The following is a 13,258-nucleotide window of genomic DNA, read 5'->3' as shown; positions in this document are numbered from 1 at the left end:
TATCATCCCAATATGAACGGGGTCGCAACACCTTGGGGAGGGCATAAATTATGGCAAAAAAAATTGCACACAATGCCACCTGGGATTGCAATGCGATTGGTTTTTCTTTCATAAAAGTGTGCCCATTTAAAATTTACAAGAGGACTACTCAAACAGCCGCATTTGCTTGAAAAGAAAATGAAAATACAATAGGACCTATTTAATAACGTGCAACTGAAGGTCTAACCACAAATTTTGCATTCAGTTAAGCTTGATATATTTTTTAAAACTGAAACCACATCATTGACCACATTATTACGCTGAATTCTTAATTAACGCATAAGCTTAAATGAACTATTAAAGGCTCGCTTAATAATCGCATTCTTTTGTCCATTACATCACGTTATTAGCTATCCTTGTGATTAATTAAACTGCGGAAGCCGCAAAACGTAGCCGTCATTCGAGGCAGCGGGCCACCACTGCGTATGAGTAATGAGCCCATGAATGAAATTCCTCTTTTTTTTTGTATTTCATGCCCGCCTGTGTGTGTGGAAGAGTTTATGATACGGACGGTTGGATGGGCAGGTCGCATAACTGTCAGGGTATAGGAGTGATTTTGTTAGATGGGGCACGTGTCGCTGGTCCGCTATTTATTTATTTAGTGGCTTAATAATTGAGCACGTGATCTTATAAATGTTATGTTCGGTTTGGCTACCATTTCCCGGACTGCTCGGCCTTCATTTGGGGCACGTAATTGGCTTTTGAGAGTACACACACCATGGCAAATTTGTATTAAAAGCGACTTCGTCCACTGAAAGGGTTTAAGAGGAGCTTATATGGGCTTATTATGGACAGAGGGACAGACGGACCTCAGAGGAGCCGCACCAGACGGTGGCACGTAGCAATCAGTGGGTGGGTGACTTAATTGGGTGGGTCGGTTTTCTGGAAATGGGTGTGTTGGGTGGTGTGACAGTAGTTTGGCCACCTGGTCGTCTGCCGTGCTTCCTGTTTTGATTTCAAACTGTTGTTTGGCCCATGATAATGATGATGATGATGATGATGAGCCCATGACAATGGCAACAATTGAAGGCTTAAACCGGAGTTTACAGGATCACAGAGTGAGAATAAGAGAAAATATAAAGTTTGCCAGGGTAAGCCCCCCGAGGATTAAATTAAAAATCAACATCAAGGTTTAGAATTTGAACTTTCCCATCAATCCCTTCTTCTTCCTGCTTCAAGAAAAGCTGCTTGTTGGACTAAACAAAATTAAATCTCTGTACTTAACCGTATTAAGTTTAGCTCTTAAACATCTAAAACTAGCAGATAATTCCCTAAATTGTTTATGATACGTTTATATTTAATTTAGTTCTTCTTTACAGTTGATACAATTTGTGTGTAAATTATGTTTAATACATTTTGGTACCCATTCATATTTTGTAAATCAGCCATGCATATTTTTCCCATTCAGCAAGTCGTAATTTTATCAATTCGAGTCTTATTTTTGCATAAATTATTCAAATTTCAATGCTTTTTGTGAAACTGTCAATTGTAGTGAAAATTTCCTCCGCCCACTTAATCAGCAGCAAAAAATGAAGGCACGGAAAATATTTCGAAAATACTTTCAAGGTCGTACGCGGTCCTTTGCGAACTGAAGGAAATAAATAAAAATAATACGCTTCACCTGCAGTTTATGGCCCATTTTGCGGTTATCGGCGTTTTAATTTGAAAGTTCATTAATATAATCGTCAATTTGCTATTTAATTTGTTTACATATATACATTCTTATTGCACACGCCACGATTGTTTCTGAGATTAAAATATTAAAATTGCAGAGCTATGGAGATATTTCGCCCAGTTATAAATTGGAAGCAGATGAAGGACGTTGAAAATTGGCAGCAATCGAAACGAATTATTGGGTTCAGCGAGCGATTCGCACATTTTCAGACTTAACTGCCAATATTTGGGGGGGATTGAATGTGGTATGTGGCATTTTATGGGTTGGGAATTTACTTTATAGCGGGCGGACTAAAAGGTCTATTAATCACTTTATCTTAATTTACTGTGCATTTACGTTGCTATCTATTGGCAAACCCTTATCTGTAGCACACTATCTAACTTTGATATCACCTGGCAGTTCGTTTATCTCAACTTTCAATACGTAACTTATCTAATGGAGTACGAAAGCTTAACGAGTACTGTAAAAATTCCATTCGATTATCTTCTTACTTTCTATTTAGCCTAACGAGCTTTATGTTGTCCCCTTAAAAAAGGTATCTTTGCATTGTGAAGAATCGAGCATAGAGACTAAGCAGCCATAAGTTTAACATTGAAACTGTTATTCTCTTACTAATATAATTAAGCCGAACCATAAATAGAAATTTATTCAGTAAATAAAATAATATCGAACTATTGTATTATATAGCATTTAAAATAAGTGGATAAAATAAAGTAAAAATTAAGTGAAGTTACATTTTCATTTTCAATATGGTTTATTATTTATTATTCTCTTTATTGGTTTAGTGTACATTTAACTTCGGATTTAGCACGCTTTTTTATCTTCCTTCGGATTCACATTTTTTGCCCGTTCGAACACAAAAAAAAAGCTGTGAAAAAAACCCGTTGACGAGCCAAATTGCTGTAAGGATGAGCATATGGACTCCAATCTGCGGAAGATGGCAGAAAAAGTGATAAAGAGCGAAATCGGAAGAGGGAACCGTGTGTGTGCTTCTGCCGAAGCTCCTTTCTGGCACATTTTGCCATCCAATATGGTTGCCCATGCCCCCAAGTCTTCTCCCATTTCCGGTTCTACTACTTTTCCTACTTATTTTTGTTTGACATTTCCGTCTGCATCTAGAGTTCCCTGTTGTTGCAGTTTTTGTACCGAAAATTTCATTCCTTTGAACTGGGAAATTTACCTTGAAAGAAATGTGGGCTGCACATGGCATTTGCCGATATGCAAAAACCTGATGTGCGAAATGCGAGGTGTGCTTACGATGCTTACACACAATACATTTGTAATGAAAGAAACTATTTTGAGAAACAAATTTCAAACTAAATGCTATCTATTACTCACGGTTTTTCATTTACTAATTAAATATCATTTACTAAATTAATCTACAATCTACAATTTTTTAAAGAAGAATTTGTCATATGTGTGTTATGTTATTTTCTGTGCCTGCGAGCTTTAAAATATGTTTGGGATCCGAATCCTGGCAGTTCCTTCATTTCAACTTCCGTCGGCCGCACAATGCACTAAAATAACAGTAAGTAACGAATTTGCAACAGGATGTGTGAAAGACCGCAAGCACACACGTATAACCAACACCCACACGGATAAATATGGACTCGCATACGGGCACACATATATGTACATATGCATGTGGGTTCATTGTGTAAGCGTGCCAGACAGAGAGGGGCAGGGAAAGGGAGGGGATACAAGAATTGTGGGACGAAGCCATGTGTGGATGGGTCTATAAAAACTGCAAGGATGCAGCAATAAAATGTCGGCACTATAACGGTTAAGCAGCAACAAAAACCAGGAGAACCAAATCAGGAAACACATGCCACACTAGAGACCTTCAAACCAGAAAACACTCAGTACACCAGTCCAACAATTTAAATATGCTATCAAAAAATATTTATATAATATAATAATAGCCAACGAACATTATTTAATAGCTAATCAACATTATTTAATAGCTTATCTACAGTATTTAGAGGCGAACATCATTCGAAAGAGGTTTTTAACTAATAAACTTAAATTGCACAATTTTAATCCTAAAATTGTAATTATTGTTAATTATTATTGTAATTATTTATTATTTTTGCACGCTGAAGTTATTAGTCGAAATCAAGGTCAATAAAAATGGCGTAAACTGGAAAAGTAAGCTTTTAGTTTTGCTCTTTTGGTCAAATACAGCTGTGATATTTATTGTATTTTTTTATAATGGAATATATTTTGATTTCGGCATTTCCACATTCTCCACAAATATATTTTTTTAATTTGTTCCACTTTACTATAATCATATTATATATTGTACAAAGATATGAAACTAAGTGCTCTTCTGGAACATCATACCCTTTGGCTGGCTGATCAAGGAGCATAGAAATCAGGGACCACAAAATACCCCGCAGAGACGATAACGTCGCTTTAAAAGCGCTGAGGGCGACCACTGACAGGGTTGCCACCCTCAGCGGGGGAAGTCCAGCATATGCAGGACCCGATTGTTTTTATTGCCGCTTCTGGTGCCGGCGCCTTGGCCAAAAGCGGGTCGGCTTGGGGTCGTTACGTTGACAACCTTCCAACCTTCCAACCTTCCTAGCGGGCCCCTCTCTTCCGCCTCCGCTGCAGCAGGCAAACAACAATTGCGTGAGAGTGTGCGAGTGTAGTTTGACCCACATTGGGGGGCGTGCCGCCGCCCACGATTGTCCTTAGCCGCCTTAGCATGCCGCCAGGCTTTATATTGAAATTGCGAAATATTTTTTCCTACGGCTTCCTTTTTCAATATGTCACGCCGTCAAACCCACTTATTTGTGGGCTATACCCTTTGGGGGAATGAACAGTTTCTGATTTACAAAGTGGAATGGTACAGATTTTTCCTCTTATTTATATGTTTTATACTAACGCGAATGTTGCAGAAACATTGGTTCAGAATGACTTATAATAATTTATTTGAGATTTAATAAACAATTTGAGCAGAAAAAACAGAAGCTCATTTAAATGGATCATTAAATTTGCTAAAAAATTGAATTTTAAATAATAAGATAGGATTTTTATAAATTTTATGTATAATGATAATTGTTAATAATATCACATATAGATTTCTAAAAACGAAGAATAACATTTCAGCTGAGGAAGATAGTAACAAGGGAGTCCTTTAAAATAACCTCAACCTCGAAAGCTACGTGTAAATAACCAATTTAAAACACTTTTAAGCCCGACAAAAGGATTGGTCCGTCTTTATTTGCACTTCGCCCACTTGGCACTCACAAAGTTCATATAATATTCAACCAGATTCACCTTCAAAGTGCACAGTCCACTTGGGTCAATGCTGGGAATGCTCTCACATTTTTCCCATATTGGTTTCCTTTGCATTCATCTCGTGCCATTCCCTGCCGCACTGAAGTACACACCATTGCCTGAGTTTGACATTTTACACTCATCCACAGATAATTCGAACATGAACTGGGATACAAATATATGAATTTATATGTTTGCCGGAGCGTGGGAATTTTCAGCATACATTTTTCGACTCCTAGCATCGGGGTTTAAGTGGCCTTAAGTGGATTAATTTAAATCATTTGTTTCGTGTTGTTGCCGCTTGTTTGGCGTCAAATTGTGCGATGCGTTTGCGGTTTCTTTGGACGTCGTTTTGATAAATGGATTTTCCATTCGGCGAACTTCACCCACATTTTTCCCGACACCCAAGGCCTCTTGGTCGCAATTTTGTATAGCCCGCTTTTGTGGGTACGGCATCCATTAAGCCAATGTCTCTACTCGCTTGCCATTTTTACACACGAATGAATTTTGAAATCATTTTCATTTTTTTGCCCGCCTGTTGGTTGCATAACCCCGAGTCGTAAATATTCCGCCTTTAAGTTCGGTGAGAGACCTGCCAATTGGCTGCTAGGGATTGGCTTTATTGATCATCTCCTGAGAGATATCACGGGAATGGGCTGTCAATTTAATGTCATGCCCCTAAGTCGCCTTGAAAGCAAAGATGGCCACAACAATGGGCTGGCTTAACTTTAATAACCCAGACAGTAGAAACATTACCACTTAAGTGGCTTGGCTTACAGCCAAAGGCAATCAGATAGCGCATTTTTATAAGAATGCCTGTTATTATTCCAATCGTTGCTGTATATGAAATGAATCTTTAAGCATGCATGACTTTATGAATGGAATATAGCTGAAATTTAAGAGTCACGTCCTTGCAACTAGCATGATTAACTCAATAAATATGGTATTATAAATAACGTATATCCATATACAGGTATTTTTTAAAGAAATTCGTAACTTATGTTAGGTTTAAAATGATACGAGTGACTCAATCTTTGTAACTTTAACATCTTACATATATTTACTTAAGAAGCTTTGCATATCTAAATCTCTGATTATCATAAAAAATATAAAATATAAAAATGTCACTCTTGTCTACTTCACCATTTTTATTAAGATGCTTATGTCATGAAAATCTCAGCTTATAAGAAACAACTTATTCACACGCATATAAATTCACAAGCATAAACAGTGAGCAGATTTCCCGAAATAATGTCAAAAAAAAGATGGAGCACTTGGCTAAGAATTAAACCCCACAAATTTTGCCTCTTGAAACTTTAACACAAAAACTCTTACCATTTCCCATTTCTTCACACACAGGGAATTTCCTTGAAGCGTGCTTTTATTTTTTCTTTCCCTTGAGATCTGACTTTATCTGCATAAATTTCGGCAAGGCAATTGGAGCACGCTTCTAATTAGCCAAAGCTAACAACAAATGAGTGATGAACGAAAATCTGTATGAAAACAAAAATATTCAACAAAATAAAACCTGCTTTGAATAAATTCTAAAAGCAGGCTATAGCGCTTACAATTAGCATAATGCCATTTTATGCGAATGCAAAGTGAAATGCAGGCAAAGGAAAATATGTAAATCTCATTTTCCAGCCCTCAACCTAACAGCTGGAAAAACCTTTAAAACTACTGAAAAGCACTTAAAGCCTTTGCATAACGACCACACCAAAATTGACGGCCAAATAGGGCAACAAATTGGCAACAGATTAGCCCCGAAAACAGTTGCCCATTTTGTGGTGGCAACAAAATTGCAAACAATTGCAACTAAACATTAACCTGCCCCCGCTTTTCGTTTCGCATAAACCAAAAAAAAAAAAATGTCGCTCAGAATTTGTCCAGCTAGCGGAAAACGGAAACGGCTGGAAGCTACTGCCAAACCGAGGCAGCTCTCGTTTCCGCTTGGCCAGTGGTCCAAACTGAAATACAGTCCATCTTCTATAGCTCTAACTTGGTGATGAAGTTCAGCCTATATTGTGAAAAGTCAATCTTAGAATAATTTATAATAAATTTCTGAGATGAATTTACCTGTTCAAAACTCAAAAATCTTTGCGTTCAAATTATAATGCGAAATTTTGGAATAGTTCACATATTTTAATAGGAAAACTAAAATCAGTTAATATAATTATCAGGTAATAAGTGTATTTTCTGGATTTAAAAATATTACAAATAAAGTACGTTTGAACAGAAACATAAAAACGTATCATCAATAACTTTATTGAACTTCATATTTTGTGCATAAAGTTCAAACTTTTTGATTCCACTGTTGAGTTTTCCGAAAACACGGCGAACCAACAAATTACGACCCCAATTGCGGAAGAGCAGTTAAACGGCAAAAGAGTGGAAAAGCGAAGTGGAAAGAGCAGCAAATCTATTGCCCAGTTTGATAACAATCTTTTAAAGCCGAAAATGAATTTTACCTTTGAGCGATTCTGCCGTAATCAATAAGTGGGCTGCCATAAATTATGGGAGCTGTCAGCACAAATTGCGGGCGTAAATAAAAAGCAAAAGGAAAACCCCAAGGAAAGCCAACAGAAACTCACTTACTCAATGATCCAAGGGAATGAATGATTCCATCTAATCCCACACACTCACACACGACATATACAATATATATCTATATTTGGATAAATCTTGTAAGAGCGGAAGCCAATTGAAAAAGTTATTCCTGCTGCGTGTTATTGTTTTTCTTATTTTTCTTTTTTGGGCTTCAACTTTGCGGGGTATGATAAAATTCGAAATCTAACGCTTATAACACGTATCATAAAAATCCAATCGAGTTTAAATATTTAATCATAATAAGGACAGAAAGTACAATATTTACATTCTCATGTTAAAACGTTGAGTTTAATGAATTATATAAGGATATTATTTTATCTCAATATATTTTTACATTAACTATATTAAACAAGTATTTATTTTCATATTTTTACCATTTTCACATATGTATGCGCTATATTCTGCACTTTACAGGGTATTTTGACATTCCCCATATGACCGCATTGCACTATTCTCCATCTGTTTCCTCCCACATTTTTGGCAACTGAACTTTCATGGAGGCCAATTTGGTGTCTAAGGACAAGTTGTTATTGGCACTCGATTTTTGTATGGTTTGGCTTTTATTCCGAAAGTTTTCTCCCATGAAATTAAAGTATTTAAAGTTTTGTTTTCGTTGCGGCAAAGCTTCGGAACTGGAATAGGACTTGGTGAAATTTCTGGTTTGGGCAATAAATAAATATTTTAATTAAAAGTTTTAAACCGAAATTGGTAGCAATCGTCCTTGGCTGCTCCATGAATTTCAAGCAGCAATAACACAAATGTCCTAATTAATTAGTTAACTTAATTTCCTATTTCTGTTAGCTATTCAAATTTAATGTATTATATTGAGTGCTTTTTAGACATACAAATAATTGTGCTTGAATTGATTTAAATATTTGTTTGAACACAGATTATACAATTGACAATTTTTGGATTAATTTCATTTTGGAAAAAAGAACTCCATAATAACTTAATACGAATGAGAACTTTCATTTGTCATTTTATAATAAATGGGTATATTTTATTTTTTTCGGCAAAATTATAAGTTTATTTCATTGGAATTTTAACTCATTTTCGTGGCATCTCTATTTGTTCAGCATACGGCCGAAATTCATATTAATTCTGCCAAAAGTTTAAAGCTGTCATCGACAGCAATCGTCAATTGGTCAACATATAGTCCAATTATTGGCTAGAAAGTGGCAACCGAACGGGTAAAAGTAAATTATTCTCCGAATTTTCTGTTGACAAATATGAAAGAATGATAAGCATGTGGAAAATGTGAAATTCGAGTGCAAAATGAAACTTTTCGTGTTAAAAGGCATATTTTGTTAATTTAGTCCGCAATAACATTCTACTTAATAAAGCAACAGACTATACATTTATTAAAAATGTACGATGGACAAATTTTTAACTAGTGACGATAAGGTTGGTTTAAATTGTAGACTTATAAATTTTTGGTATATGAAGAGTTATTTTGTTATTCAATTATTTTATTTGCTATTATTAATTGCCAGAATCCAATTATTCTCTAATGTCACTGTACTTATTTAATAAAGAGATTTTCTATTATATCCGGCTTTAGATAAACAAACTTTGTGCAAATTGTGTCTTTTGTTATTCTATTATTGTGTATATAAGTTTCCTGTTGTGATGGAACTACAATAAATAGTTTGCGTGTATTATTACCTCCTGTTTGTTTGTTATTCCCGTTTCGCTTGGCTTTTCGTTTCCATATTTTCACTATCACAAGATTGCAATTAATACGTTCGGGTTTATTGTTTTATGGCATTGCTAATATTTGTGTTGCATTTTCCGTAGAATCAAACGCGCCGGAATGGAGGAGTGTGAATCGGAACGGAATGTAAGAGAACTCTATTGTGCTTGATTTGTTTGTTTATTTGTATTTGCCCGCCCGCCACTCACATTAAATCGAAATCGAAATCGGGAAATGTGTCCCCACCTCTTGAAAATTGTGCCTTCAATCTATATGTCTATCTGAGGTCTTTTACCATTTTCTTATCACGTGAATGGGCAAAAAAAAAATTGAAGTGGCAAAAAATTACAATTTCCCTTTATATTCGGCTTGATTTGCTAGCTGCCTTTTCACATATTTTTTCTCTGATTTTTGCTGCTTTTACTTTTTTTGTGTTTCTCGTTTATTGACATTGGTCTTTTTTTGTGTTTTATTTTGCTTTTTATTTATTTTACCTCGAATAATAGTTTGTGTTTATTTTTGTTGTATGCCTTTGGGTTTCCTTTATTTGATTTGATGCATTTTTTACATTTAATTTCACTTCAAGCACTTGCTATTTCTATTTTGCCATTCTTTTTTTTCAAGTATTTGACGCCTTATCGTCATTGATTTCGCTCAACTATTGTTGTGTGCCCAGCTGTTATCTTTTTTTTTTGCGCTTCTAGACTAGCCCGCTCATTTTCATTTACATTTCGGCTTCATATTTGCCTTGTGACACTCATGGAAAATATTAAAGTTTGCCAGGCGGCGGCACGCGGTTCGTATACGTAATAAACGGCTTGAGGCCCGTGCTGCAAACGACGTATTCCGTATCCGTACGTACTCGTATTTACGGCACTAAACTCAACTAGTTGCGAGTCCGCTGAGGAACTTTGTTGCTGGCTTCGCAGCAGCAGAACGGCGACTGCGGAGCAAATGCCGTTCCAAACCATTCGAAACATGGCCAACATGCCAAGCGCCAAAATGCCGCAGCGTCGTTTTGCAGTCGGCGCCGCCGTCTTCGTTCTCCCATTCGTGTGCTTGCCCGCACAGGCAAGGGCAAAATTATAATATTTTCGTAAAAAAAAAACATTAAAATAAAAATTAATGTTAACAGTACATCTTAATAAATTACGTTGATCAATCTATTTACGGATTTTATGAAAGCAGTATAAGTTATAAACTTTATACGAACATTAAAAACTCAACGTTCATATAGTAAACAAATTATTATTCTTCAATGCAAACATTAAAACAATAAATAAATAGTATTTAACCAACTCTGCTACTATTTTGACCTGAAGTGTAGTATTGGTTTTGCCAATAGACGCAGCTGACTTTTAGGAAGAAAGGCGGGGAGGAGAGTCCTACAGTCTGGCAATGAATGAGTGAGTGCCGTACGATAGGTGGGCGGTGAGCAATTGCACAGGAAGTGCCCAACAGAGGAAGAGAGAGAGAGGGACAGCGAGAGAGATTGCTACAGAGCGGGAGAGAGCCTGGCAAAGTGTGAGAGAAAGCAGGCAGGTGAGAGAAGATAGTGCTTACAGTGGTGGGATGGAATATTGAGTTACCTGGTGATTTTTTTAGCCTTGATATTATTTTAAATAATCTAGCTAACAATAAATAAGCTGCAATATTGAATGTCTATTTATGATAATGAACAAATCTCTTTCCTTTTTCCGAGAGATTACTGTAACCGACATAGAGATGTTATAAAATCATCCTTTCTCACCATTTTTCTTTTTCTCTCAATTCGCTCTCTATTTTTCTCTCGGTGGCGGCGCCAAAAACAGCTGCTTGTTGTTTATTTGTTTGTTTTTGTCGACGTTTGCCGCCTTTTCCTCCGCCGGAGTTTGCTTTGCCGTACTCGTTTCTGAATTTTCCGCCTGCCGTACTTGCCACATCTTAAGTGCCGTCGCAGTTTTCACCTAGCTTCTGGAGGTCGGAAAATGGGGGTAGAATCTGTGCCTGGTGTCGCCTCCTTTATGACAGCCGCCACATCAAGTTTTATGGCCTTCAAATTGTTTCCGAAACGTTGCGCTATTGGCAATGCCTGTCCTGGCGGGAAAAGGGGCAGGGGAAAAGTGTTCCACTGTGTGTTTCTCCCTCCCTCCCACTTTTCAAGCTTTTCCCGTGTTTTCCCCCGACCTCTGTTATTGCTACTCTATCTGGTGCAGTTTATCTATTCCCGCCCACTCGACATTTGCTTAGAGATTTGCTCCATTTCACTTGTTTGCCGTTTCCCGTTTTTTGTATCACTGATTTTGTTTCATTTTTTTTTTTTTTTGGTTTGTTCAATTGGTTTAAAAATTTCCATGCTTGTGCACAAAATACTCGATTGGTACAGCTGGCATATACGTAATATTTTATATTATATTTCGATTCAACATTTTTAAAGTAGGTCGAAGTGTAGGTCTATTAGCTGGTTTTCAAAATAAATCCTACTTAGGCACGCGCAAAGCATTACTTTAATAGTCACTCTGCGTATACGTAATTTTAAGTTATATATTTTTTTACTCTTTTTTAACTCTTACTTGTCACAAGTGATCAACAATATATTTTTTATTCAAATTTGTGCTCTCGTTGACACTAAATGTCATCAAAAATATTCATGATGCTCTTACAATAAACCTTTAAAAATAGCAATTTGCACAACTCTAGATAATAAATTAAACAAATTGAACCAAATTAGAACGTGCTAAAATAAATATGTTTAAGTATTAGTTATTGCAAATAAGGAAGGTTATTAAAGTATAAAATGGCAATCAATAATGATGAATTTGTTTAATTTACTAATATACTATTTATATCTATAACATTTTAAATCCACATTTGAAAAAAAAATCTATGACAATTAATTAAGACATTAGTGATTTAGCAGATTGCCAATATTAAAAGAAAGTTTTTTGCATTATTTAGTGTCGAATCATGAATTTTTCTTCAGCAACGTGCTTTAAAAATGTCTAGGATTTTCCACCCGAGCAAGCCCCATAAATTAAGCAATTTTCTCTGTATTTTGTTTATCCCATCTCCATTTTGCTCGGTTGGCTCCTTCTCTCTGCTTAGCTCGTTTATTAGGAATGGTGTAGTTAGTTTTCCACTCTTTTCCACTTCATTTTCCAACTGTCTGCCACTTGGTCTGCCCTTCTCGAGTGTAAATCTTTGCAAAGTATGCATGCGCAAGCTCAAAATAAAAAAATAAAAAATCGCAGGAAAAGAAAAACCTTGCGGGGAAAATTCAACTTGAACCGGCATCAGTTGCCATTTGTGCTTTTGGCATTTCCCTCTTTTTATCTTTTCATCTGCTGCTATTTCTTCTTGTTCATCTGCTGTGCATCTTTGGCCTGCATTGTTTACATTTCTCTCAACGGTTATTTATTTGCCTTTTACTTTTACGTGCGGAAACAGAGGGAAATTCGCCTGGGTTTGGATTTTTCTGTGTTTTTGTTTTTATTTTTTTTTTATTTTGCTCTTTTGTTACGGCCTGCGCCTTTGCCTGCGCCTTCTTCCTCTTCCCAGTATTTTTCTGTTGCTTTTTGCAAATGTTTTTTATGGGGTGTTGAAAACCACTTTGTTAAACAAACTTGTAGCTGTTCTTTTTCTGCACAAAACAGACCATGCGTTTTAAATTAATGTCGAATGCCAATTTTGTGGTAACCAAAAGGCAATAATCGATTTAAAATTACCTTTGAAACAACGAAATCGAAACTAATTAAAGCTAAACTAAAATGTTATATATATGATACATATGAAAACTTTGGGCGTAAAAAAAAACAATAATTATGTTGTAGGACGACATAAATTCTCGAAAACAACTTTGTTTTTAATTTCTTTAATTATATCTAGTAAATCAGCGATTTCTCTCTGTGTAGCCAACTTGTTTTGCCTTCTTTTATCACTATTTCCCATGGCACGCCGCTTTCTTTGTCTCTCTATTTTCT

General features: G+C 36.1%; 1 protein-coding gene across 4 annotated transcripts in view; it reads right to left on the bottom strand.

Moving 5' to 3' along the window:
* Positions 1-13,258, bottom strand: part of MYPT-75D (Myosin phosphatase targeting subunit 75D) — a 41,219-nt gene that overhangs the window by 15,543 nt on the left and 12,418 nt on the right. Inside the window, exon 1 of one of the 4 annotated variants that reach the window (NM_001275089.2) lies at positions 9,272-10,244. The exons of the other annotated variants lie outside the window; for them this stretch is intronic. The gene's annotated coding sequence lies outside the window, so the exon portion shown is untranslated. Of the gene's footprint in view, positions 1-9,271; positions 10,245-13,258 lie in introns of those variants that run through there. 4 annotated transcript variants of the gene reach the window in all.

The sequence above is a fragment of the Drosophila melanogaster genome, chromosome 3L (genome assembly GCF_000001215.4).
Source record: "Drosophila melanogaster chromosome 3L".
Classification (NCBI taxonomy): Eukaryota; Metazoa; Arthropoda; class Insecta; order Diptera; family Drosophilidae; genus Drosophila; species Drosophila melanogaster.
Note: the sequence above shows the minus strand (reverse complement) of the source record. Positions and strands in the feature narration are given on the sequence as shown.